This window comes from Capra hircus, chromosome 11 (assembly GCF_001704415.2).
Source record: "Capra hircus breed San Clemente chromosome 11, ASM170441v1, whole genome shotgun sequence".
NCBI lineage: Eukaryota > Metazoa > Chordata > Mammalia > Artiodactyla > Bovidae > Capra > Capra hircus.
The window spans coordinates 13,501,277-13,527,254 of record NC_030818.1 but is presented as its reverse complement, the minus strand read 5'-3'; the positions used below and the strand labels follow the sequence as shown (position 1 = coordinate 13,527,254).

The 25,978-nt window shown below is 44.8% G+C and overlaps 1 protein-coding gene across 1 annotated transcript in view; it reads right to left on the bottom strand.

The window, feature by feature from the left end:
- Nucleotides 1-21,984, bottom strand: part of ADD2 (adducin 2) — a 122,704-nt gene extending 100,720 nt beyond the window's left edge. Inside the window, exon 1 of the mRNA XM_018055081.1 lies at nt 21,575-21,984. The gene's annotated coding sequence lies outside the window, so the exon portion shown is untranslated. The remainder of the gene's footprint in view (nt 1-21,574) is intronic.

Sequence of the window (25,978 nt, the reverse complement as noted above, 5' to 3'; positions counted from 1 at the left end):
AAATGCAGCTTGGCGCCATACAATTACAAGTGTTCTTAAACTGCCTGAGTTGTCCTAAGTGAAAATGTTTGGCAGGATTAAACATGGAGGCTCATGCTACTGCTGCTGCTGCTGCTGCTGCTATGTCACTTCAGTCATGTCCGACTCTGCGCAACCTCATAGACGGCAGCCCACCAAGCTCCCCCATCCCTGGGATTCTCCAGGCAAAAACACTGGAGTGGGTTGCCATTGCCTTCTTCAGGAGGCTCATTCTAAAAACCTGAAATTCCACAGAAAGCATTTTCTTGTGAAAGACAGTAGGGACAAATTTTTAACAAGGGTGATCTCCTGGTCACTAATAGCATGGGGAACTGTGTGTGTGGCAGTCATTGCCAGCTGCCCATGCAATGTTTACCCGTTCTTTCTTCCTAACAGAACTTCAGTGTTATCCAAGATACAATGTGCACGTGTGCTGAGTCAACTTCAGTCCTGTCTGATTCTTTATGACCCTATGGACTGTAGCCCACCAGGCTCCTCTGTCCATGGGATCTTCCAGGCAGGAATACTGGAGTGGTTTGCCACGCCCTCCTCCAAGGGACCTTCCTGACCCAGGGATCAAACCTGCATCTCCTGAGGCTTCTGTACTGCTGAGCCACCGGGGAAGACCCCAAGGTACAATGTGCCCTCCAAACCTGCATTTCTCAGCTTTCCCTGAAGCTAGAAGCAATTATTTGATACACTCCTAGTCAATAATGTGTAAGCAGAAATCTGCTGGGAATTTCTGGGCAAGTGTAATTTCCTGAGAGAAATGCTATCCCTTCCCCTCACCACTTCCTCCTCCTTCTCTCTGTCTAGAAGGCAGTTGAGATATTGGAAATGGAGTAGCTGGTTTGTAAACTTTCAAGAAAAAGAATACCACCATGACAGAGGAGAGAGACAGAAGGAGGCTGGCACATTGGTGCCATCACGAGCCACTGAGCCACCCTGGGCTGCCGAACTCTGACCTTTCTCAGTGAGGGATATAAACCCCTATTGGACTAAGCTACTGCAGTTGGTGTCCTGTTCCATGAAGATGGAGGCAATGCTCCATCAACATAGTGTATTAAAACAAAGAACTTCCTGTCCAGTCAAATTTGGGATTGGAAGGGTAAACCCATGTCCTTGTTGCAGAAAATTTCCCAACAATGTGTATCCTAGATGTGTGATGCTTTGAGAGGAGGATAAAATATAGGGTCCTCCAAACTCTCTTGACCATGGAAACTTTTGTTCCATGTAACATTCCCTGAGAATAGTGCTCTACCAGGTATATTTTGGGAAAGAGTGATCAAGGACCTTCTTCCCCCAACTTCTCACCCTCTCCCTCCCTCCTGGACTAAGGAAACAACATGTCTTTGTGGGGCATCCAAGTATAAATTCTTAGCAAATGTTAAGATATAAGATCATTTAACTTTGCATGCTGGGTTGAATAGTGAGCATCTCCCCAAAATTCTATGACTGTGACCTTATTTAGAAATAGGGCCTTTGCAGAAAGTTAACACAAAGTCATAATGGATTAGACTCAATCCACTAAATCCAGTGGTGGGATTGCTGAGAAGGAAAAGATTTGGACGTGCACAGGCATAAAGGACACATGACACAGAGGAGAAGGCTATGATGATGGCAGCAGAGCTGGGATAGATGTAGCTGCACCCCAAGGAGCACCCAGGATTGTGGGCCCCCAGCAGGAGGCGGAAAGAGGCAAGCAAGGCTCCTTCCATTTGAGGCTTCAGGGGGAGCAGCTGCCACCTTGAGTGCAGACGTCACCCCCCAGAACTACAAGAGAATAAATCTCTGTTGTTTTAAGGCATCCAGTTCGTAGTACTTTGTTAAAGCAGGAAACTAATCTACTTTGCAATATTATAACAAAGTTTAAATTGTCATAATTTTCCCCTGTATCTGCCCCCAGGGCTGAAAATTAAGGATCAAGATGGCGGCCTGGCCATCTAGAGAGCTGGCCTCAGCCCCGCCCATTTCCTCTACCATATTTTAAAGATTCTTGAAACAGATTTATATTCTTCTTGTCTCTTTTCCTTGAAATCAACTAGCCTCTTGAAAACTCTGCCACTTAAAAAAAAAGGTGGGGGGGAGAAGTTGACATTTAGAAAAAAATGCCCTAAAGAGCAGCTTGTCAGGAACCTGGATTTGCAGTAATTACAGCTATGCCCTGGATGAGTATCTTGGCTTCTCTCAACTCCATCTGCCTGAACCAGTGACTTGGGGCAGTGAGGGTGCTGGGGGGTGGGGGCATGAGGCTGGGACAGTGGACTGGTAGACCTCTATGGCCCTTCCACCTTGATAGGCTGGAATTCCAGGCTCAATGTTTCATGTATGTGACATCTGACACATGTTACTTGGAAACATAGAAGACAGCTGAGTTCATTTATATATAAGAATCTTAATTCCTAGGGTATTTCTTTTAACTGAACTAGAGAAAGGAATGCGATCATATGTTTGGGGTAATGTTTGCCTTGGCATACGATTCTTTAGAGAAAGGTATAATCGGAATGGCTAGGTAATGAATGTGTATCTTCCTTTCTTACCCTTAAAAGAAACTAATACTTGAAAAAAGAATTACTCAAAACATTACAAAATATGTTGTTATTTTGAAAACAAGTTTACTAAAGATTTCCTTTAAGATAAACAACAGAGCAAAGTTGTGATTTAACCTGCTCTTTTCCACCCGAAACAACCCAAGATCCTCAGACTGTCTTCACCTGAACTGCCTTACCTCTACCTGACTATGTACGTTGTCGTTTCCTGAACCCCAGCCGCTTTTCATCATACTTTGAAAGCGTGATAACCAACACAGAGAATGATACTCTCTAAATTGAACAAGGCACAGGAAACCTAGGAAAAGTATACATCTTGGAGCTTGAAGGTCATTTTTTCAATGTATCCCACAGGCTACAGAAAATTCAGTGATGTCATGAGAAATGAAATAACACAAGGACATAAGACACAGTGTCTGCATAAGGTGCATCATGATATTGTAATTATCAGACAAAAATATTCCAAAATGTTTTAAATGCAAATAGGCCTTGTCAGAAATGGTCTGAGGAAGCCGAGGAGACTATAAATTCTGTAACGTACACACCCTTTGGACATTTGCCTGTGCACATTTGCAATAAGATTTGTGCTTTACCAAGGACACAGACATCTCAAAATAAGACCCTCTCTCCTAAGTACCTAAATATATCAATAGCACTGTTGGCTATCATATTGACAACAAAGGAGAAAAATGAACTAAAATAATGAATTAGGTTTTTTAAAGTAATAAATGGCAGGTCTATGTAGGGTTACCTAGTTCTAAGTTTTTCTCATCCAAAAACAATTAATAATCTCATTAACCATGTAGGGTGGTCATAATTAGAATGGTGGTGGTGGTTTAGCCGCTAAGTAGTATCCGACTCTTGTGACCCCATGGACTGTAGCCAGCCAGGCTCCTTTGTCCATGGGATTCTCCAGGCAAGAATATTGGAGTGGGTTGCCATTCCCTTCTCCAGGGGATCTTTCTGACCCAGGAATCGAACCCAGGTCTCCTGCATTGTAGGCTTTAAATGTATGGCATTGTCTTAGTTCACTTGGGCTGCTTAGACTGGGTGGCTTAGAAACAGCAGTTTATTCCTCACAGTTCTGGAAACTGGGAAGTTCAAGATCACAGCACCAGCAGATTCGGTGTCTGGTGAAGGCCCATTTCCTGGTTCACAGACAGCTGTCTTCTCGCTGTGTCCTCATACGAAAGAAGAGGCAAGGGAGCTCTCTGAAGTCTCTCTGAGGTCTCTTATAACAGCACTAATCCCCATGCACAAGGGCTCTGCCCATCTGACTTAATCACCTCCTAAAGTTGCCCCCCGCCCCAACATCACCACATAAGGGACTGGGTTTCAACATGAGGCTTCCTAGGTGTCATCAGTGGTAAAGAATCCGCCTGCCAAAGGAAAAGACACAAGAGATGCAGGTTCAATCCCTGGGTCAGACGATCCCCTGGAGCAGGAAATGCAATCCACTCCTATATTCTTGCGTGGAAATCCCATGGATGGAGGAGCTTGGTGGGCCACAGACTATGGGGTTGCAAAGAGTCAGACCCAACTGAGAGCACCTGTACACACACGTGCATATGAACACTGGGGTGACAGAAACATTCCTTCTGTAGCAGTTATTAACAAAGTCCAACATGTAGAACATACTCAGTAAATGCCAGCTACCACTAACATTAGGGAGCCAAGTGTAAAGGTCCGGGATACATTTTAGAGGACTGAGCCAATGGCATTTTCTGATGGATTGGATAAGCAAGTGAAGGAAAGATAGAAACCAAGGACAATGCCAAGATTTTTGGCATGAGCAACTGGGAGGATGATACAATGCAGAGAAAAATGGGTTTGAGGAAAGAACTCAAGAACTCTAACAGGGTCATGTGAGGTTTGGTCTGAGATGCCTCTAGAACATCACGTGGAAATGTCAAGGAGGCAGTGGGATTACAAGTCTGAAGCCTCACCACTCAATACCGCTCAAAAGACCAGCAGTGCCAGCATCACTCAGGAGCTAGTTGAAAATACAGAATCTTAGGGCTTCCCTGGTAGCTCAGCTGGTAAAGAGTCTGCCTGCAATGCAGGAGACCCTGGTTCAATTCCTAGGCTGGGAAGATCCCCTGGGGAAGGGAACAGCTACCATTCCAGTATTCTTGCCTGGAGAATTTCATGGACAGGAGAGCCTGGTGGGTTACAGTCCAGGGGTCACAAAGAGTTGGACATGACCAAGTGACTTTCACTTTCACTTTTTTCACTAGGCCCCAGACTAATAAAATCAGAATCTGCATTTTAACAAACTCCCCAGGTGATCAGTATGCACATTAAAGTGTGAGACCCACTAAGCTGGAGCTCAGGGGAGAGAGAGACTTTGGAGTCAACAGCATGTAAATGGAGTCTGAAGCTAAGCCCTGGCTGAACTCTCCTGCAGAGAGTTTATAAGAAGACTAGGTGGCCCAGGGTAGAGCTATGGGGCTCTTCACATTTAGAGGTCTGATAGAGGGGTGAGGGGAACCACACAGAGGAAGAGAAGGAACAGTCAGTAAGACTAAAGGAAAACCAGGGGAGAATGGGTTCCTGAAGGCCAGAAAATAGAATGTTTCAAGAAGTGGTCAGCTGTGTTGAATGCTGCTGATGAGTCAGGTAAGATATGAACAGGGTAGAGGTGGTTAGGGGCTTCCCTGGTGGCTCAGACAGTAAAGTCTCCTGCCTGCAATGCCGGAGACTCAGGTTGGATCCCTAGGTTGGGAAGATCCCCTGGAGAAGGGAATGGCTACCCACTCCAGTATTCTTGCCTAGAGAGGTATCTAGATACTGCAACATGGAGGTCATCAATGACCTTGACAAGAGCCGTCTCAGTGGTAAAGAGAGGGCAGGAACCTGAGTGCAGAGAGTGCAGAAGAGGAAGCCAGACAGGGAGCCAAAGCAGCTCTTGCAAATTTGCTGAGAACATAGAGAAAAGGGGTAGCGGCTGAGATGCGTAGGTAGGAGATACTGGAACATGCCTGAATGCCAAGGGGAATGTTGTAATTGAGAGAGGGAGAGAGACAGAGAGGAAAGGTGTTGATTCAGAAAAAGGAAAGACCAATTGCTAGGGAGGTATTTTGCAGTGAGAGGGAAGGGGTGCAGAACATGGAAGCCTCTGATAGAAGCAGGGCCACTCAGCTTGTTACTCCATGAAGTCAGAGGCACCCAGCAAGGTGGATGGGGTGGGGAGGGAAGGCGGTTTAAAGAAAGAAGGAGTGAATTAGTCATTTTGGAGAGTGAGAAAGTAAGCGACTCGGGACTGCCAGGTAGTCAGGGTGCTTTTTTGAGACGCTTGGCTAAGCATTTTTAAAAAACCTCACGCTTTCCCATAAAATGCTTCATTCCTCCAGAAAACTTCCTGCCCTAATGCATGGGCCATCAGTTATGAGAAGGTGCATCTTCTCCATCCATTCTCATTATTCCCATGAACATTTTATTACGCTAAAGGTCACCGTCAGCAGAGCAAGGCTAGACAGGAATCATCGCAGAGCTGCAGCAAGACAGTGATACAAAAGGACAGATGCCTCCTGTCCCCTCCGTGAGATTTATGGCTGGGGGTGACACAGGAATCAATGACATGATCACACAAGATGCCGCAAGAGAGAAAGCTTTTCCTCCTCATCTCACAGTTCACAGGAAGAGCTAGGAGATCCCTCACGAGACGAGGACATTGGTAAACACCACCAGCTACTGTTAATTGCCTTTAACTGAGTTTTGAACAAGCCCCAAGTCAATAATGCCTCCGTGGTTACCGCCCTTCCTGCTTGGAAACCAATCTCATTGAACACTGGATAATTCTTTGCAGCACCCTATAACTCAGCTTCACATACCTCCCCTTCTGTGATCCCCAAATCCCAAATCTAAAACCTGCCTCTCCCCTGACCACACAACTCTCACAGCACACACCTCACACACGCACTGCCTGTGCACAGTGTAGACAGCCCCCTCGTGCCTGACAGCCATCTCCATCTATTTACACGGCTTCAAACACCCCACTGCCTTGGGAGAAAACACCCTCCTGCCAGACTTCCCATGGCCCCTCCCTTTGGCTACCCTCCACCACTCTCCCAGTCACTCCCCTGGTTCACTGATCCCCCGGTTCACTGACCCCGGTTCCTCCTGAGTGTCTTCCCCTCCAATGCTATCCTTACTCACTGCTGACGATTTCCGCTCCGTTCTCTTTAGATCTCTTTAGATCTTGCTGTCACCAGCAAGAACTCCACCTCCAACATCTGGAGTTCACACCTTACTCCCTGACTACCCTCTTCCTGTCCAACTACTCAGATACCCCTCCACTGGGAATTCAGTGTCTCCAAGACCTCCCACTCACTTTCTCTCTATCTACCTACTCCCAAACTCCACCCTTCACATTCCTCCTTATCTTGCTTAAATGAACTAGTCCAGCTGGGTGACCACACCTTTGCAAAATGCCTCTGTCCCTCTGTCCTCCACTATTCTCTCGTCACAGAGCCTCCCCTTTGGTCAAACCCTACACGACCTTGCTTCCAGTGTGCATCTGGGCAGTTGACTCTTGCACACAACCACGCCGACATGACTCATTTCAAAATTCCCTCCACATCTTTGAAATGATCTCTTAACTTTGCCAGGCAACCAGCCCTTCCCCTGTATAGACTCTTCAAGGGAATCATTTCCCACCTTTTCATCTCTCCTTAATTCTCCCCCACACCCACCTCACCCCCACTCTCAGCCAATGGTGTCATCTCAAATAGCACAATGAAGTGCTTGCAGTCAGCCAGCATTTCCTCATTCTCCAACCCAGTCCCACTAACCCCATGAGTCAGCTCAATACCTCCTCCCCAGAGAGGCCTTCCCTGGCCACTCTGGCTAAAGCAGCCTCCTCTGGTCACTCTCTCTCTCTGGTTACCTGAATTTATCTTGTGCATAACAATATCAGTGCCTGGCACCATTCATTTGATTTGTTAGCAGGTTTAGTATCTTTCTCACCTTCCTAGAGGATGATCTTCTAGTTTGCCCCAGCATTCCCAACACCTGGAACAGTAGCTGTGCAGTGAGGGTGTTCAGTAAACCCTTCTCGACTGACTGATATTCATAGTTAAACCACACAAACCTACCTACAACTGTGATAAATTACTCATTGTTGCTAGTTTACCTCAATCATAGTTTTAAAATAAAGTGTATCACTGTAAGATGCCCATAACATAAAATTTACTATCTTAACTGACAGATCTTAAGAGTAAATTTCAGTTACATTAAATACATTTATAATGTTGTGCAGCCATCACCACCATATACTCCATAAATCTCATCTTGTAAAACTGGAACTCTGCAGCCACTAAACAATAACCATCCATTTCCGCTACCCCAGCCCCCGGTCACCACTGTTCTACATTCTGTGTCTGTCTGACTGCTCTCAGCACTTCATATAAATGGGATCATAGAGTATCTGTCTTTCTGCAACTGACACGTCCTCAAGGTTCATCCATGTTGTAGCATAGGTCAGAATTTCTTTCTCTCTAAGACGGAACATTATTCCACTGTATGTATATAGCACATTTTCGTTGTCCCTTCATCCACAGATAGACACATGGGTTGCTTCCATGTATTAGTTAATGTGACTAATGTTGCTATAAACATGAGTGTGTCAGTATCTTTTCAAGTCCTTATGTCAATAAAATTTAAATATCCATTTCCTTGAATACCTTTTATTTAACTCTCCCCCCTTCCCCCAGTTAACAGTAGGGCTGCCATCTGGGCTAAAAGTCTCTATTTTAAAGAGGTATTTATTTAGTGACTAAAAGTATAAAGACAAGAACTTGAAGTAAGCACATTTTTTTAATGGAATCAATATGATGGCTTATTATAACTGTCTTCCTCCCTTCCTCTCTCCCACTCTAGGGAGCAGCCCCTCATGGTACAGACCACATCATCCTCCAGAGAAGAGTTCCAGAAGCAGCCTGTGGTGGAAGGAAGGATCAGGCACCCCAGCTGACGTCACTCCCTGGCATCACCTTTCTCTTAGCAACTCTCCCCCGATGCCCCATTCACTTCCCCTGTTATGTTTCTGCTTCCCCTTTGAGACTAAGGAAACACCTTTCCCTGCTTACGTTTGAATGGCAGAGCACTGCTGACATTTAAAAGACAAGAAGAAACAAAACAGAGCTACTGTGGCATCTAAGCAAATGAAAAGGTGTTTAGCAGCACTTTTCATCAGGGAAATGCAAATTAAATACACAATGAGATACTACCCCACACCTATCATGATAGATAACATTTTTTTAAAAAACTGACAATACCAGGTGCAGAGCAACTAGAACTCTCAAACGTTGCTGGTGGGGATACAAAACGGTACTGTCATTTTGTAAACCACTTGGCAATTTTTTTTTATAAAGTTAAGCATACACTTACCATACTGCAATCCCACTCTTAGGTATTTAACCAAGAGAGTTGAAATTTCATGTTTCTACGAAGACCAATAGGCCAATATATACAGTGGCTTTATTCACAAACATCAAAAACTGGAAATATCCAAATGTCCTTTAATGGGTGAATGGTTAAACAAATTGTGGTACAGCCATCCAAACAAATATTACTCAGCAATCAAAAGAATGGCCTACGAACATGACAGTACCGATTTTGAGAAGGTCTCTGTTCCTGCTCTGTAACCCCCATGGTACACCATCACGCAGTTTAGTCCTGTGTCTACTGCTGCACGTGGGAGGTGGTATAGGGCAGGCACGTGGGCAAGGGAGCAGGGTGGGCTCTGCCTTCCAGGATGTCAGTTATTTTGATTCTGCCAATCAGAGGGCCCAGGTGGCTATGGATCAGGAGGTCTTTTGTGCCCTTTTCAAAGAGGGGCTGAAATGGATGCTTGCCTGGCTCCTAGGTGGCACCTTGAAAGGAATCTAGAAATAACCAGGCAAAGCACTGGATCATATTCAGGTTCTTTCAAGGCTGGAAGGCTGTACTGTAGAATTGGAAACCAGTTCTTTAAAAATGGCTTGCTCTGTTGCGGTTTGTGTTGCTGTTATTATTTCCTATTGTGTCTCCCAGTAATATACAGATGGTCACATTTTACTTTACTTACTTGTGCTTTTTTTAAAAAAGGCAAGCTTACTAAGATGTTATGTATGTTATATATATGTATAGTAAAATTCACTTCCTTAGACGTATACTTCTATGAATTTTGATAAATGCATACAGTCATGTAGCTACCACCACAGTCAAAATATAAAAACATTCCCTCATGCCCTTTGAAGTGAATCTTCTCCTCTCATCTATAACCCCGGACAGCCATGCAGCTGTTTTTGGTTTTGCCTTTTCCAGAATGTCATATAAATGAGATCATACACAAAGCTAGGTACAGATCGGATTGTGGACTTGCCCTGCGAATCAAAGCCCCGCTTTCCTGGCCCAGCTCCTCATTTCCCAATGGACTTGACCTTTCTTGTGGCTGCAGTCACCCATCCATAAAATCTTGATGAGCCCAATTCACAGCAATAAAAACAAGGCTCCCTTGCATAACTAAAGCTATAGATCTGCTTTATAACATTGTCAGCTTAATTAAGGATTGCCTTCTGCATGTCCCAGTGGCAGAATTTATGGATTTTTGTCCCACTATTGTAAGCCAGCTAATAGATCTGTCATCTAACAGTGTTCTCTAGCTATTTCCATTTTGCGTTTGAAGTTGACTAATGTTTAACATCGTGATTAAGATGAAAGTTTCCAATTTTAATAAAAGAGCAAACAGTACAAAATAGTAGACGTTCTTTAATGATGGAAAATGTTAAAAATATACAAAGCTAGAGAGCACACCATAATGAACCCTAAGTACCTATCACCTAGCTTCAGAGTAGGTTGTGGTTTGCCCAGGAGAGACCTGGATATGCCTCTTGTTCCCTTGTAATTACTAATAACACCTCCTTTAGCTCTAAAAAGTGCCAGTTTTGGTGATCAGTTACACTCAACCTCAACAGCTGTCAACTCATGGGTTGGCTACTTTAGTTCACCTCCAACCCCACCATCCACCAGGAAAAGAAAGACTCTGCTGAGACAAACCCTAGCCATTGTATTACTTCCCCCATAAACATGATAGGCTTTGAAAATGAGATTTTAATTCTTTAAGTCACAGCCTTAACTTAATATAGCTTCACTCCAGAATTAAATAAAACAAATAGTGGCTTCAAAGCTGGTGACAGTTTTACAGCCTGTAACTTTAACAGAGTTAAGATAGATGAAGGAAGATTCCCAAAACTGTTTTCAGTCTTGATGTTCATTGCTAAGGCTGAAAAATGAAGCAACAATTTCCAAATTAAATGAACACATAGAAACAACTGGAATTTCTTATGCCTTATAACTCTAGATTTACTTTCCAAACAAAGAACTGTTGGCACCCCCAAGTCCTTCCTTCTCAACCAGGTTAATAAAAAAGGCCAGCAGCCCCTCCCCTGTGAGACTACAACCCATTACTTTCACTGAAAGAAGTTCACTTACTTTCTCTGTGACTTCTTTACTTTCTGGGTCTATATCAAATGCACTGTCAACTCTGACAAATGGTCTTCCGTAGCACTTGGGCAACAACTGTGATACAGGTTCCTAGAAGAACTTTTCATCTTCTCTTCATTTTTATCCCAATCTCTTTTAGACTATTAACCAAGCTCTTCTTTCTAATTTGCCATTTCCACTTTTCTGGAGTGGCTAAAGAGAAACAACTGCACTTATAAGAATTGTGTACAAACTAAATCCTAATCATCTTTGAATAGAAGAATGCATCAATGTTTCTGGACTGTTCTAGATAGCAGAAAATATTGGAATTGAGTTGATAAGTACTATGCAGATTTGAAAACAATTTTATAACAAGGAAAAGCAAATCTCACCAGGGTTTGAATTTAAATCATGGCCATGCCACTAGTTTACTATGCATGACTTGACTGAAAATTAATGTCCTTGGCTTCTAATTCAAGATGGCAAGCCTAATCCCACCATGTTTCTCTCTCTTCTTGGACTCCTTAAATTGATCATAAGGGAATAAAAATACATAAAGCCCACAATGACAAAGTAAAAGCGTATCATTAACAGAGAAGAGATTTCAACAGGTTTCTGGAGGACAAAAAGCAGATGGAGAACTGGTGACTAATGGTTGAAAGCGGAAGAAGCCTAGATTTCAGGGACAGGATATTGGAGCCAAGGAGGCAGTTGATCTGTCTGGCAGAGCCCTAACAGTGTTCTGGATTCTGAGATGGCAGGTGTTATGGAGGGGGGGAGTTAAAAAAGAGACTAAACACAAGGGCAGAAATGCAGTCTCTATATGGAGGAGCAGACCCTGCCCATCCTCTCTCCCACCCCCAACACACAGTGGTTCACAGCCAGGCACCCAGCTATAGTTACCTCTGTATGTCAAAACAGTATACACATACTTCTGTTTCTGAGTTTATCAACTTGACCTCTGAGTTAGTCTTCTTAGGAAACGGTCTGCACTGCAGGAGGGGAACTAGAGCAGCTCTGATGGTACTGGTGCTCTCAGGGTAACAGAATCCATTTGAACTTCCCCCTGGAAGCATTTTCCACCTAGTGGTCCAAGGGTTGAGATATTGGAGCCCGTGAGAAAGAGATGAAATCCTAGCATGTTACTTATCATGCAGTGAGCAATATCAACCCAGTTAGATAACGAATACTTTAACAGTTTTCATCTTTTAGAATTACCTTATAGACAAATCATAAAGACCAGCTATGATGATGGAACAGTCAGTCAGTTCAGTGGCTCAATCTTTGCAGCCCCATGGACTGCAGCACACCAGACCTCCCCGTCCACCACCGTCTTCCAGAGCTTGCTCAAACTCATGTCCATGGAGTCGGTGATGCCATCCAATCATCTCATCCTCTGTCATTCCCTTCTCCTCCCACCTTCAATCTTTCCCAGCATCAGGGTCTTTTCAAATGAGTTAGTTCTTCACATCATGTGGCCAAAGTATTGGCACTTCAGCTTCAGCATCAGTCCTTCCAATGAATATTCAGGACTGATTTCCTTTAGGATTGACTGGTTTGATCTCCTGGCAGTCCAAGGGACTCTCAAGAGTCTTCTCCAACACCATAGTTCAAAAGCACCACTTCTTCGGCACTCAGCTTTCTTTATGGTCAAACTCTCACATCCATACATGACTACTAGAAAAATCATAGCTTTGACTAGACAGACCTTTGCTGGCAAAGTAATGTCTCTGCTTTTTAATATGCTGTCTAGGTTGGTCAGGGCTTCCCTGATAGCTCAGTTGGTAAAAAATCCGCCTGCAATGCAGGAGACCCTGTTTGATTCCTGGGTCAAGAAGATCCGCTGGAGAAAGGATAGGCTAACCACTCCAGTATTTTGGGGCTTCCCTTGTGGCTTAGTTGGTAAAGAATCCACATGCATGCGGGAGACCTGGGTTCGATCCCTGGGTTGGGAAGTTCCCCTGGAGAAGGGAAAGGCTACCCACTCCAATATTCTGGCCTGAAGAATTCCATGGACTGTATAGTCCATGGGGTCACAAAAGAGGTGGACATGACTGAGTGACTTAAACTTTCACTTTCACTAAATTGTTCATAGTTTTTCTTCCAAGGAGCAAGCATCTTTAATTTCATGGCTACAGTCACCATTTGCAGTGATTTTGGAGCCCAAGAAAATAAAGTCTGTCACTGTTTCCATTGTTTCCCCATCTATTTGCCATGAAATGATGGGACTGGAATGAATAATTTCTTGATTTTGATAATGCAAGTAAATGCATGACTAGAGGGAAGGAAGAAGTGGGCAAAGAGAGAGAGTTGTGATACCCTTATCTCACAGAGTAGAGAGTCAAGTGACCCAACCAACAGTCCATGGAATGAAAACCTGGTTTTAATAAACGCATTGTCTGGTGTGACAGGTATGATGAGAAGAAAGCTAGAGAGGAGATGTAGGTGCGGCCTAAACTACATCCTTGACTTTCACAGCAGAAATCCACTACATGATGATCAAAGCTGATAAATTCAGAAACAGCAGTATATGCATATTATTTTGAGATACAGAAGTAACTATAACAGAACAGAAAGCACAGCTAAAATTGGTTTGCCCGTGGATAAAGGATTTAGGGAAGGGCAGGGATTGTTGCTCTCTGTTAGAAGCCCTTCAGTTCTATTTGATTTTTTAACTGTACATATGCATTGCCTTAGAAACAATAAAAATTGAGGGACAGGTGACAAAGGGAAAATAATGGTATGTTTTATGGAATACAAGAAAGGAAGTTTCACACAATATAATATGCAGTCAGAACAAGCATGGAATGGGTTAAGCTGGATGCTGCATAACTATGGTAACAGATGTAGCTAATTTAGGGCACAAATGAGGGTGTCGGAAAGATTTAAGAGAAGCGAAGTACAAGGAGAATAAATTCTAAATAAAGGAATGCTGAGATAACCAGGATAGATGCTCTGCCACCTGGCACAAGTAAAGAGGGAAAGAACTGAAGCTGCCCCTATTTTTCTGATGTCTTTCCCCATAGATGTTTAAAAGTAAAAGCCAACAGATTTTTATATGGGTGCCATGCAGGTAAAGAAAGCAAACATAATGGTATTATACTCGATAAAATAATATAGAAGAAAATCATGTCTGTTAAATAAAATTTTGTCTTCATAAAGTCCCCATGCATTTCAAAGTTTAATAACTTCATCTGTTCTTTGAGAAAAGCAATTTATAAATGACATTTAAATGCACAAGGATTGGCTTTCCCTTCAATAAAATGATTCACAATTGAGCATATGCAGTTAACTACACCTTTCAAGATTCCAAAGAAAAATAAAAATAGGAACAAATTTGCATCACTTTTGGTTACCAGGAAGACTGCCATCCACGCAACAGAATCTGTGAGGAACTGACATCTTTGTAACACTGATTCTTCCAAACCAGGAACATGGCATTTGATTTCTGGAGTAAATATTAGTAGTTCGTATTCTGTTTGAAAACTGTCCATTTCATCAAGATTTTCACATATGTTAGGATACAATAATGCATAGTGTTTTTATGATTTCAAATCTCTTTTTCCTTCCATATATCCTTTCTAGTATTGTTAATTATTTTCTTTTAATTAAGTTGTCTATTTGGTTGGCTTTTTAAAAGAGCCAACTTGCCAGATAAAAAGTAGGAGGAGGGCACATAACGAAGGAAGAGCCTCTGGGGGATGGGTGGAGAAGGGGAATGTCCAGAAAGGTGGTCCAGCCTGCATCTCCAAAGAAGGAGAAGTAAAGCAGTCCAGGTAGGTAAGGAGTTTGGGGTTCATCCTAAAGGAGTGACAAGGTTGGATTTTTGCTTTGGAAAGATGGAGGGAGGGAGGTCAGGCTCTACGTGGGGAAGAGAAGTGGGAAGCTCTGCAGAAAGCTGGATTTCTAGCCGACAGTATGGCTGACTGAAACAGAAGCCCAGGCAAATTAGACCAGCAGGATGGAGGGCAGCCACATCAACTTAGGGACCAAAGTCTAGCTGGGCCTCATGGAAGTTACAGAATTGCAATCTCCTCAAGACAAGTGGCTCCTTCTATAAACTGGTGAGGGGTGTTGGGGATGACCTGTGATCTCTCCTCACCCTGACACCCTCCCCTCTTTGGCCTAATATGGCTACCAGCCCTGAGGTTCCAGGTCCTCACAGGTCCATGCCTGGTCCGACCAGCTCTCTGTGTGGGAGGATGCAGCGGAGGGGGTCAAATGGCCCTTTAGTGCTTCTATTCACAGAAACCCAAGGAATGTGCTACTTGGCTTGATACTTTTTTTCCAGACACTTCCAGGCTGGGTCCAGGGAAAACTATTCCAAATATGACAGTGCTTAGTCATTCAGTCAGGTCTGACTCTCTGCAGCCCCATGGACTGTAACTTTCCAGGTTCCTCTGTCCATGGGATTCCCCAGGCAAGAATACTAGAGTGGGTTGCCATTTCCTTCCCCAGGGGATCAGCACTGAAATTTTTTTTCCAGCAACCACATCCTAAATTCTCTGGCTTCCAGGTCCCGCCTGGGTTGTTTGAGAGTTGAGGCCCTGGGGCAATCAACTAAGTTAGGGATATTTACTGCTGGACCAAGTGGCATTTATCTATGTATTCGTGTATCTTACTTTTTAGCTGCAAGTGTGCAGTTGATGCAAACCAACCTGGTTTGAAGCTTTACTGGGGGCTCCCTTGGCACATGTCAAGACTGGATGCCCTGTCACTCAAGGTAGAAGGTGCTGATAGCATTCCTAGAGCCTTCTGATTTATACCCCACTCTCTCCCTAACAACACCATAACCCCTCCAGACCTGGCGCACTGAGCCTGGGGATTATTCTAGGAGGTAACTGGGAGAACATGCCTGCCTCTTCCCAGGAGGGTGCCTTATTGAACCATGGGATGGATACTGCTCGTTGGCACCATCTGCACCATCTCTTCTGGAGAGTGCGTAAAGAATCTGGGCCTATGGTCTGTTCTCTCCCTGTTCTCTAAAACTAAAATAGATCTGTCTTCCTTTGCCTGGCACTATCCCAGGGTTTGCACTGAAAGTGCTCCATCCCAGGAGTCCTAGGCAATCAGGATTCTAAGTAACACACCATCAAATATAACTCTGTGTGTGTGTCTGTATAAATGCATGTCTTTGATATGTGCGTATCAACAGGAAAGCTATCAAAAATATGATTATAGTGGGAGACTAACATATTTCTTATAATCTTTGACAGATCATAGGTATGAAGAAAATTTTAAAATAGATTTGAATATAACCAGTAAACTTGTTTTAATCCAAACAAACATTGTACTCCACAGAGAATAGACTTTCTTTTCACCTCACTCAATAATATTGACAAACCTTTCATTTGTAGTTTATCCTAGAAGATAGACCAAGAAGAATTTTTGTTGGAAGCTTACCATTCCATAGATGCTCTTTGAGTTCAGAAGATTTTGATGCTGTTGTTAAAGACAGAGGCAAGCTTTGGTATTACTGCCTTAAAATTCTTTCAAGCTAAAACTATGTCAGTCAAGGTATATGGAGTCAAATTTGGGGCCACAATCTCTCTAGAAACTCAAAATTCTATTCCAAGAATTTTGGGTCTGTCCTCAAACCCAACTCAAAATGCTTGAATTTTATAGAAATCCTTTTTGAAAAAAAATCTTATGAACCAAAGGTTGACCTAAATCACTTTATTAAAATATAACTTAAACATGTACATTCAAAAAGACCAGTTCTAAATACTTAAACTTTATAACTTTTATATAAATAGAATGCAAAAATGAACGTGGAAATAAATACAACTATCCAACTTTAAAATGTCAAATTAATAAAATTTATTTACTGCAACAGATAATATTGTTTTAATGAAACTAAAATACCATTTGGGTTTAACAATAGAAAGATGCAGCTTCAGGTCTAGTTACTACATGTTCGCGCTCAATTGCTTCAGTCGTGTCTGGCTCTTTGTGACCCTATGGACTGTAGCCCACCAGGCTCCCCTCTCCATGGAATTCTCCAGGCAAGACTACTAGAGTAGGTTTCCGTGCCCTCCTCCAGGGGATCTTCCCAACCCAGGGATCAAACCCACGTCTCTCATGTCTCCAGCATTTGCAGGCGGGTTCTTTGCCATTAATCTTAACCATTGGAACACCAGGGAAGTCCTACTACAGGCTGCTGCTGCTGCTGCTAAGTCGCTTCAGTCGTGTCCGACTCTGTGTGACCCCATAGACGGCAGCCCACCAGGCTCCCCCGTCCCTGGGATTCTCCAGGCAAGAACACTGGAGTGGGGTGCCATTTCCTTCTCCAATGCGTGAAGGTGAAAAGTGAAAGTGAAGTCGCTCAGCTGTGTGGTTACCACTACCTAAATATTTACTTCAATGTACTAATGCAGACAAGACATAAACGATGCAAAACAATATTAATAACCTCAAAAATGTGTTTCCTACTTGAAGATAATCAGGTATCATAATTTAAAATTCTGGTATCAAAAAAGAATGGATAGGACTTCAGGGGCCACCTGCCAATGCAGAGGACATGGGTTGCCGGTACATGTCTTGGGGCAACTGAGCCCACAGCCACTGAACCCACACTCTGGAGACCCTGAGCTGCAATAAGAGAAGCCACTGCAATGAGAAGCCCGCGCACCCCAGCACACCCCGCTCACCGCACCTACAGAAAGCCCAGGTGCAGCAATGAAGGCCCAGAGCAGCCCTTTATAATAAGTAATAAATATTTTTTAAAGGATGGATTTATATGTTTATGTATAACTGAATCACTCTGCTGTCTACCTGAAACTAACACGACATTGTAAATCAACTATATTCTAATATAAGATAAAAATTAAATTTAAAAAATTCTGACACCAAACCATCCTGGCACACTTACATAAATGAAGTGCCACTTCATTAATAAAAATAGTATGAATGCTAACATTCATTGAACACTGTTTTTCACATGTAATACCTCCAGTCCCCACAATCTTACTGTGAGGAAATCAATGCTGCATATTTATCCACGTATTATCATAGGCACAGAGAGGTTGAGTAACTTGTCCAAAGTATCACAGCTAAGAAGTGGAAAAATGGATCTGAAGTCAGGCTGTCTGGCTCCTCTTGACCATTACACCAAATTGCTGGTCTCATTGCTTTGGACATAAGGTACTTATTGTGAAATTCCTAAATCTGCATTAAATCAAGATCTAATCCAATTATTCTAAAACCAACAACAGCAACTTTTTCCTTGCATTTTTACTGCAACACCTGCTGCTAATAAATTGCTGCAACTTGGTCCATGCCAAGGTGGAACTGGCAGGAGAGCTTCATTCCTGGCCAGTATAGAAGTGGTCACCAGGAGCTCTTTTCAATCTAGCAAACCTGTGCCCTGTGTGGACTCACACACACACATGCATACACACCCATCTTAGTTTAAACTCCCCTCCCTCTCATCTGTGCTGTGGCCCAGCCACCAGGCCTGCCCCTGGCCCACCTGGGAAGACACAGAGGCAAACAAAGGCCCCAGCATTGTTTTGGGGGTTGCCATGAAGATTATCTAGAACACAGTTTTAATATTCATTACGTAAGATCATCACTGAAATAAAGCCACTACATTTTAGAGAATACACAAGTCCCTCAAAATACAATATTCTCAGAACCCCAGGGGTTCAAGAGATCTATGGGGGTGATATCAGGATCCCCCACACTAAGGGACACTCTAAAAATGGCAAAGTAAAACCCATCTGACAAGGACATTATTTCAAACACTGCTTCATACCTGAAAAATGTGCTCTTCATACCTAAAAAATTCTGCTCTTAGAATCAAGAATGGTTACGCATCTCTGCAGAAGTTTTTATTCTGTGTCTTTATGTTTGCACATGTGACATTTTGTATTTCATGCTTTTCCTGCACAGCTCTTCTCACATCTTGTAACCAGATATTCGCTTGAGAGATGTCTTCATGAATGTCCATCTCTTGCATTTGGCTGTAAGTATTGTCAGGGCAGAGACCACGTTTGTCTGCTTCATTCTTTTTTCCCAGTGCCTCACAGAGCCTGTGCATAGTAGGTCCTGAGTGAATATTTGTTGAGTGAATGAGTCCATGAATAAACAAAGCCCATGAACCATGGGCTTGTCAACTTCGCTTTTTGTATGAGTTGCTAGAAAGTTCAGAGTTGGATTTGTTTGCGCCTCACATGTTTGCCTGGTGGCTCAGATGGTAAAGAATCTGCCTGCAATGCAGGAGACCCAGGTTCAATCCCGGGGTCAGGAAGATCCCCTGGAGAAGGGAATAGCTACCTACTCTAGTATTCTTGCCTGGAGAATTCCACAGACAGAGGAGGCTGGGGGGCGACAGTCCATGGGATCACAATGAGTCAGAAAAAACTGAGCAACTAACACTTTACCCTTTTCACTTTCAAATGTTTATATTTTCACATTAGCCTCATTCTTAACACAATTTTATATCTCTACCTTTAGTTTCCTTTTTCTTTCCCATCTACTTCTAAGTCTGTCTTGCGATATTTTATGAATCTCTGTAAACTGTCTTAAATTCCATGTAGAACAAGGTAGGTGATAAATATATTTATCAGAGTCTTTTTCATAAGTATTCAAAATCTTAACCCTAAACCCTCTGCCAACAAACACATTAGATCATCTGCAAACTTTTAAGAAAAGCTGAGTTTTACTAATTCCAGCACCATGTTGATATTTAAAGTAAATTCAACTCAAGCTTAGAAAACACATACAATGTGTCATTTCAGGCAGTTTTGTATATTTTGTATGTGACAAGCACATTTCTAATCAGGTGAGATAACTGGGTGGACAAGAAAGAATATAGGGCTCGCTACAGAAATAGTATGGATTGTGGATCAAAGGGTGATATATCTGTAGTGGTTCTCCAAAATGTATTGACATCATACTAATAATGAAAAGCTTTCTTTTATTGTACCCTTTTAGGATGGGGAGATGGGGAGTGAAAGTAAATTGGGGTGTCTGGGCAAGATGTTGATTCACCAGCAGAATGAAGGTAGAACATTATAAAGTAGAAATATTAAATGGCTTAAACCCCTTTTTAAAATCTCCAACATATATTCTTCCTATGTCGATGGGAGGGGTGACTTGCAAGTCTGAAACTTCACAGCTATTTTCTCTGGTCCTATTCATTTATAATTTAAAGCGCTTTCACTTCAAGTGTTACCAACTATTTTCCCCTTAAAATGAAACATCATTTTCAAATGCCATTTATGAAGATGTCCCTCATTGCACAAGTTCAACGTCTCCTGTATCTCCTCTAGATCCACACCCTAGATGTGAAAGGAGGGTGTCCACCTTTCCCATCATTTGTTCCTGCCAGGACGCCGGAAATCCCTCATTCCAGGTTAATCAGAAAGCACAAAACGTCCCTTTAGGAAACTGATTTGATTTCTAGTATTTATAAGGCTCATTTGAGTCCGTTGAATCTTAGCCAACAAACTGCAAGAGGAGGGAAGAGTGGGCGTGAAGAAACAGATGGGTAATAATCATGTGTCAAAGATAAATGACAATTTTCAGAAGAATTTGATAGGGTGTGGGCTTGGGGCTTTTTTTTTCCTTCCTTCTTTTCCTATCTCTCTCTCTCAGTCCTCTCCCTCTCTCTCTCCCCATCCTACCCTCTTTTTGTTCTTTTTTTTTTTTTTTTTTTTGGTCTGGGGGTGGAGATTAGAGAAGAAAAGAAAGGGGGAGAAAAGGCAAGACAATAGACTAGACCCGAGCGCCTGATCAGCATCCTAAAGCAATCTGCCCCTCCCTTCCTCCCCAACACCAGGTAGGCTGGCAGTGGTCGCGATTTCAAAACAAGCAGACGCTAGCCCCCGCCTCCGGGTGGAGCGTGGCCCCCTACTGGGTGCAGGAAGGGAGAGGAGGCGGGGGAGGAGATGGGGAGGAAGACAAACTGTGATAGATGGTCTGGCTGGCCCGATCTCCTCGGGGACAGTGGCCTTTTTTCCCTCCAAAGTGGTGAGGTCGCATAAAAATTCAAACCCACTGGGGTCGGCGCACGTTCCAGCGCCCCTGCTCCCAATGCAGGCAGCTGCCGACGCCGCACCTGCCGACCCCTCAGCTACCGCGGCGCCAAGGCGATGGCGAGGCCGGGGGAGCGCGCCCAGCCCTGCCGAACGCGCCGGGCGGTTCCGCGGAGGGCGGCGGCCCAAAGCAGCGAGAAGGGAGGGGCGGCCCCATGAGGCGAGGCTTGCAGCCCGCCAGCCCGGCGGGACTGAGAAGAAAGCCCCACCTGGCAGGCACTGCGCTCGGGGCGCGTGGGTCCGGTGGTCCCCAAGCAGAGGCCAGCGGTGGGCAGCCCGCTTCCCAAAGAACCTCCGATGTTACATCAGCAACAGAAACCTTTAGGCATAAAGCACAGCCAAGGGGAAGGGCTGCCTCGGAGACGCACTCACTGACAGACGCTCACCGATCTAGACCAACCTGCTCCTGCTCGGTGGAAGGATGCTGTAAGGGTCCCAAATTTGATTAAAATAAGCAAAACCAAGCCCAGCCCGCGGCGTCCACTCCCAAGACGGGCTTACCTCCTGCAAGGCATCTTCTCCATCTCTGGTCCTCGGCTGCGGGTGGTTGGGGGCTTGTTTTGTTGGCTGGCTTTCTTTGGGAGAGCTGCTTGATAAATGCACCCAGCTAATCTGCAGAGCAGTGTTTTCTACCCATCCTGCAGCCGCGCACTGGCCAGAGCTGCCTGGAATTCCACCAGCAGCGCAGCTTCTCCGCGTCAGTGGTAATCACAGACAACAGAGGCTGCCACTCCTTGACAAAAGGCTTTCGTTCGCGCTCGTCGCTTACAGCTCTGCTGTCAGAATCAAATCCATTTCCCGCACGAGGCTGAGAGGAAATGAGAGCTCTCCCGGCCGAGTGCGCTGACAAAAGGACGCTTGGCGGTGCCCACAGCGCCCCCTCTAGCGGGCCGCTGCCCGGCCGCCCGAGGGCCGCGGTGCTGCAGTGCCCCCGCCCGCTCGCCTGCGCTGCCGCAGTCCCGCCTCCCAGGCCCTCTGCCCACGGCCACTCCTGCACCACGAGCTGCCCGGAACAGCCGAGCCAATATGAAGATGCTGTTCCTAGGAAGGAAATCTGAAACATGAGCTCCGATGGAGATTGCATCCCCTTGGGATTAAAAAGAAATACAGTCTTGTAATTTTTTTTTTTTTGGTCTAAGGACCTTTTGCTTTAGAAGATTAATTATATTCGTGATTTTAATAGCAAATGATTGATTGTTTGAATTCAAAGCCAAAATTATCCTATTGTAATGCTGACTCCATTTCCCACAAGGGCACTGTGTGTGTTCTTGCCAGACCCTCTCGGATTATGGGCGCACCTCTCTCCAATTCTCACTGCTTCTTCCTCTCACTCCCCTCTCCAGTCTCCCACCCTAGGGGGAACAGGTGTTTGGTGAATGGGCAGCTGGATGGAGAACAAGAATACTTGGTTACAGTCTGCCATTGACTAACTAGCTGTGTGACCTTGATGAAGGCACTCAAGCTTTCTGGGCCTTTCTGGGTCTTACTCTGTAAGATGATAGTGTATAGCTAAGACACCTCCCACTGCTACTTTCTGACAGTGTTTCTCATTGCGGAGCCTTCAGAGAGTAGAGATGTCAAGACCTAGCTTGGAACTTTGACCCCCATGCTACTGCTAAGTCGCTTCAGTAGTGTCCGACTCTGTGCGACCCCATAGATGGCAGCCCACCAGGCTCCCCCTTCCCTGGGCTTCTCCAAGCAAGAATACTGGAGTGGGTTGCCATTTCCTACTCCAATGCATGAAAGTGAAAAGTGAAAATGACGTTGCTCAGTAGTGCCAAACTCTTAGCGACCCCATGAACTGCAGCCTACCAGGCTCCTCCGTCCATGGGATTTTCCAGGCAAGAGTACTGGAGTGGGTTGCCATAATCTCCATCAATTCCCCAAAACTCCCATAAATCACCATTCACACTAGGTATTTGTAAAAATGTGATGACAGGCCAAGTACAGCTTCCAGAAAAGCCTCTGCTCACTGCCAACCAGATCAAGGCCCCTTGGTTCCCTCAAGATTCTGGGGTACCACAGCCCCATAAAAATTACTGTACCCTAATACAGTGTTGCTGCAGAGTCAGCATCTCTGGATTTGGGCCCAAGAACCCAGAGGTGTGAGCTCACCTCCTGCAAGGCATCGTCTCCATCTCTGGTCCCCTACTGCTGAATGTTGGGGGTTTGTTTTGTTGGTTGGGTTTTCTTTGGGGGATCTGCTTAATAAATGTACCCAGCTAATCTGCAGAGCAATGTTTTCTCCCCATCGTGTGTGTGTGTGTGTGTGTGTGTGTGTGTGTGTGTGTGTGTGTGCGTGCTTGTGTGTAGGCTGCACCATGCGGCATGGATCTTCATTCCCCAACCAGAGATGAAACTCGTGCCCCCTGCACTGGGAAAGTAAAAGTGAAAGCCGCTCAGTCATCTCCAACTCTTTGCGACCCCATAGGCTATACAGTCCATGGAATTCTCCAGGCTAGAATATTGGAGTGGATAGCCTTTCCCTTCTTCAGGAGATCTTCCTAACCCAGGGATTGAACTCAGGTCTCCTGCATTGCAGGCAGATTCTTTACCAGCTGAGCTGCCAGGGATGCCCATGGGAGCATGGAGTCTATTCCTAGTGATTCTTTGAACACTAACATATAAGAAATGTCACTCTATGTGAGCTGCTACTGACATAGACAGGAAAGGAGAAAATGCCCACATAACAACCCAAAGACACCTGGCAGGCATTGCATTTCAGATAACAGAGTAAATTTTGTCTTTCTGCTCAGCTCATCCAGCCCCTCCAGCTCCTGGTCTCTACTTCTTCTTCCCCACTCAGAGCTTCTCATCTATTCCCACTTCACCTTCAGAGTCACTGAGTCACAAGCTCTCTTCCTATTCCATTCTCCCATCAGAACCTGCTAGAATTACAAGCAGCTCAGCCACCAGGACCTGAGGTCTTTCTAACCAGATCCAGGAAACAATATGTTTATTGAGACACTTCAGGCAACTGTGCACAATTGATGCCCAGCAATAATATCTGGGAAGTTGAAAATGCCTTCTCCGGAGCCCTGGAATCACAGGTACGGTAGGCCCTTTTCTGAAATAGAGCCCAAAAAGGGAATAGAGAATTTTTGTTTAGTCCAGAAGTAGCAGGTTTCATAAATTCCCTTGATCATCGCCATCACTCAAAAATTTTTCTTCCTGGTGTGTTAGTAAGCTTTCTCAAACTAATAACAGCGAACTCTTTTTGGCTCTTGCCATTGTTCTGAGAGCTTTACATGCATTTTTTACTTGTTTAATCCTCACACAAATCCAGCAAGAGTGCAAATAGTGCTACTCTCATTAGTAGACGAAGAAACTGAAGCCCAGAGAGGTTAGGTAACTCTCTCAAGGTTGCACAGCGAGTGGATGGCCAAGGCAGGATGCGAACTCAGCAACATGGTTCTAGAGCTGAGCCCTAACTTCTATCTTGCACATGCACTCTCAGAGGGGGCAAAAAATTGACTTTAAAAAGCAGAACTAGTATAAGATACTGATAAAGTCCACAAGCGCAGGCGGCGGGGGCGGCGGGCCTGTGCACTAAGCGCAGGCGGTGGCCGAGAGCTACCCCACGTCCGAAGTCAGGGACAGCGGCCTAGAGTGCCAGGCTGCGATGGCGCAGGAACGGCCGGGAGGAGCCACCCCGCGTCCGAGGTCAGTCGTGGCCGGGAGGAGACACCCCGCGTCCGAGGTCAGTGGTGGCCGGGAGGAGCCACCCCGCGTCCGAGGTCAGGGGCGGTGACCCCTGAGGAGCCACCCCTAGCCGGAAGCCAGGGGCGGCAGCTGGGAGGAGCCACCCACGCCCTGAGGCCAGGGCCAGCGGCCAGGAGGAGCAACCCGAGGAGCTCTGGCTGAGCAGGCACAGGAGGGCCTAGAGGAGCTATCCCACGTTGAAGGTAAGGAACGGCGGCGGTAAGGAGATACCCCTCCTCCAAGGTAAGGAACAGCGGCTGTGCTTTGCTGGAGCAGCTGTGAAGAGATACCCCACGCCCAAGGTAAGAGAAACCCAAGTAAGATGGTAGGTGTTGCAAGAGGGCATCAGAGGGCAGACACACTGAAACCATACTCACAGAAAACTAGTCAATCTAATCACAGTAGGATCACAGCATTGTCTAACTCAGTGAAACCAAGCCATGCCTGCGGAACAACCCAATACGGGCGGGTCATGGTGGAGAGGTCTGACAGAATGTGGTCCACTGGAGAAGGGAATGGCAAGCCACTTCAGTATTCTTGCCTTGAGAACCCCATGAACAGTATGAAAAGGCAAAATGATAGGATACCGAAAGAGGAACTTCCCAGGTCATTAGGTGCCCAATATGCTACTGGAGATCAGTGGAGAAATAACTCCAGAAAGAATGAAGGGATGGAGCCAAAGCAAACACAATACCCAGGTGTGGATGTGACTGGTGATAGAAGCAAGATCCGATGCTGTAAAGAGCAATATTGCATAGGAACCTGGAATGTCAGGTCCATGAATCAAGGCAAATTGGAAGTGGTCAAACAAGAGATGGCAAGAGTGAACGTCGCCATTCTAGGAATCAGCGAACTAAAATGGACTGGAATGGGTGAATTTAACTCAGGTGACCATTATATCTACTACTGCGGGCAGGAATCCCTCAGAAGAAATGGAGTAGCCATCATGGTCAACAAAAGAGTCTGAAATGCAGTACTTGGATGCAATCTTAAAAACGACAGAATGATCTCTGTTCGTCTCCAAGGCAAACCATTCAATATCACAGTTATCCAAGTCTATGCCCCAACCAGTAATGCTGAAGAAACTGAAGTTGAACGGTTTTATGAAGATCTACAAGACCTTTTAGAACTAACAGCCAAAAAAGATGTCCTTTTCATTATAGGGGACTGGAATGCAAAAGTAGGAAGTCAAGAAAAACCTCG